Source organism: Eutrema salsugineum, unplaced genomic scaffold (assembly GCF_000478725.1).
Source record: "Eutrema salsugineum unplaced genomic scaffold, Eutsalg1_0 scaffold_30, whole genome shotgun sequence".
NCBI lineage: Eukaryota > Viridiplantae > Streptophyta > Magnoliopsida > Brassicales > Brassicaceae > Eutrema > Eutrema salsugineum.
The window spans coordinates 29,650-32,476 of NW_006256755.1; the positions used below are offsets into that span (position 1 = coordinate 29,650).

The following is a 2,827-nucleotide window of genomic DNA, read 5'->3' on the forward strand; positions in this document are numbered from 1 at the left end:
GGTTGGTAAGGTGGTGGTGGAACGTATGGCTTTTCAAGCTCAGTTGTCTTTTCCACCTCTTTTCCTTTGTCCTTGATCGGTTCTTTCTCAAAATCCGCTTCTTTACACGCATCACCTGAAGCTGCCTCCCCCTCTAATTGCTCATTGGCCTCAATGAGCTTAGTCTTAGGCTTCGGAGCTTGTAGTTCCTTGCCACTCCTCAATGTAATGGCGTTCACGTATTCCTTGGGATTGGGCTCCGGTTTACCTGGTAAAGCCGGGCCTCGGGATGATGTAGAGGCTTGATTCTGCTTAAGCTCTCTGATATCTTGCTGCATTGTCGCGTGCTGGCTCTCAACTCTCTGCTGACCCTGTAACAGTTGCTGTAAGATCCCACAGACATCGTTTCCCATCTGATTCTGACCCGTTCCCTGATTCTGTTGCTGATTACCCATCGGCTGCGGATTGAACCCTGGTGGAAACTTGTGATGTTGCGGTTGGCTGGTGAAGTTGTTACCCTGAGCCGCTTGATTCTGATTTGTGTAGCCGTGCTGTTGCCCACTGAACTGTTGTTTGTGCTGGAAGGTATTCTGAAAAGGAGCTTTTGGAGCATAGCTCTTTTGTTGTTGCTGAGCAGGGTACACTTGGTCTTGAGGGTTAGCTACATTCGGGTTTCTGTATGAGAGGTTTGGGTTACTGTTGTAGTTGTTAAACCGCTGATACCTCTGCTGATTCCCTATGTAGTTCAGCTCCTCTTGAGTTAGACCATCTTCATTAACATTGTCAAAACTTGGCCCTTGCTCATCAAACTCGCCTACAAAGTGTATTGGCTTTTGAGTCGCCATCAGAACCTTGTCAAGCTTGCTCTGAAGCTCTCTTATATCCTTTTTCATACGCTGTTCTTCATTGGAGCCCTCTGTACGGTTTACTCTATCAAAGTCTTCGCCATAAGTATCATTAGACATGGCTAGGTTCTCGACTAGTTCCATTGCCGCATTGATTTCTTTCCCAAGAAAATTTCCATTTGAAGCTGTATCGAGTTGGTTTCTGACCTTGGGGAGTGCACCTCGGTATAAAGTACTCAAGAGGGATGCCTCTGAGAAGCCGTGGTGGGGGCATTGGTTAGTGTAGCTTCTGAACCGTTCCCAAGCTTCGCTAAAGCTCTCGTTGTTGTGCTGCGTGAAGCTTGAGATCTGGTTTCTGAGCTTAGCCGTGCGTGATGTGGAAAAGAACTTTGATAAGAACGCCAGTTTACACTGCTCCCAGGTTTGTATAGAACCCCTCGGGAGGTTCTTTTCCCACTGGTGAGCTTTATCACCGAGGCTGAATGGGAACAAGCGTAGCTTGAAGCTATCTTCCGAGACACCATTGATCTTAGTTAGGTCGCAAACCCGATCAAACTGATCTAGATGCTCAAGGGGGTCTTCTCCGGCTAGACCGTGGAACTTTGAGTTTTGCACCATATTGAGCAGGGAAGCTTTAACCTCAAAGTTGTTGTTTTGAACCGGTGGAGCTTGAATCCCAGCTCGGTATTGATGCGCATTAGCTCGGTCGTTCTCTCCAACAAAGACCGGAGGAGGTTGTCTCTGAGCTTGTGGCGGTGGCGGATGAACATGGTGGGCTTGTTGCTCGTTCCTATTAGCTTGTTGTTGGTTTTGCTGAGCAAGCCTCTCGTTCCTTTGAGCCTGTTGTTGGTTAACATAGGCTTGTTGTTCATTCCTGCCTGCCTGCGCCTGATTAGCATGAGCCTGGTGTTCGGCTTCTTGAGCCTGTTGCTCGATCCTTTGCTGTTCTGCCATTCCAAGTCGTTCAAAATGCCGTTCCCTCTCGCGAGCTCGCCTCTCAATCCGGTTGATGTTGTCGTCGTACGGTAAAGGTGGTTCTGTGCTCCGAGACCTGGTTTTCATGCACCTGAAAGCAACACAAGAACTTGCAAAGAAGTTAGTTAAACAAAGAAAGTTAAAATCTTGAGCTCAAGAACAAACAAAAGACTAATGCTCCGACAAGTTGGCAACGGCGCCAATTGATAGATAAAACTTTTTAGGTCTCAGGGCTATCAATCCCCTTGTCAAAGTAGTACTAAGAGGTGTCAATCCAGACTTGTCAACGAGACACTAGTCTATGTTGTTTGTTTATTTAAGTCAAGATAAAAAGGTGAAGGTTTTACTAAGCTAAATAACAACGATTAAGCATGTAAGTAAAGTAAATGATGAGAATCAAACAAAGCGAAGATGCAAATGATAACTAAGCGATTCAGATGATGATAATATGTAATAAAGCAAGAGACTTTAGACGAGATACTTGACTCGGGTGCTTCCAAGTTCAACTAGTGGGTTAATGAATCAAAACATCAAGCGGTTTCATTTAACTTTGAACTCAAGGCATGTTAATCTTCTCATGAAAGTATTAAGCATCTAAATTGATCCTCCTTCATACCAAAAATGTCTTTTGAGAAGCATCGAATCAATCAGCAATAAGAATCAGTTCAAAAATGTCATTTAAGAGAACAAACTATCACTCTCGCGATGAAAGACTCTTAAACCCTTAACCGAGTGGTTCAGACATTTCTACAAACACTTTTGATGCGAGATATGTCTCAGATCTGAACCTCAAGTGATGTGCTTGGATCCAGCCTAGAGATCTCGTCGGTTAAAGAATGAAACATGCAAGACTAGACACCTAAACCCACTAATCTACCTTGAAAGCACCCTAATCTACTCATCTAAAGCCGCTTAAACGACTACTCACTAATCATAACGAGCTCACTGAGTCCTTTGCAAGACGTGTAGCTGGTCATGATGAGGAGTTTAATGTTAGATGATAAAAGAAATAAAGAAAGAACAAGATT

The 2,827-nt window shown here is 44.5% G+C and overlaps 1 non-coding gene across 1 annotated transcript; it reads left to right on the top strand.

Moving 5' to 3' along the window:
* The first annotated feature begins 1,080 nt into the window (after positions 1-1,080).
* LOC112085095 lies at positions 1,081-1,187 on the top strand. The gene has a single exon (XR_002898705.1). It is a non-coding gene; the product is annotated as a small nucleolar RNA R71 (small nucleolar RNA).
* The last annotated feature ends 1,640 nt before the right edge of the window (positions 1,188-2,827 follow it).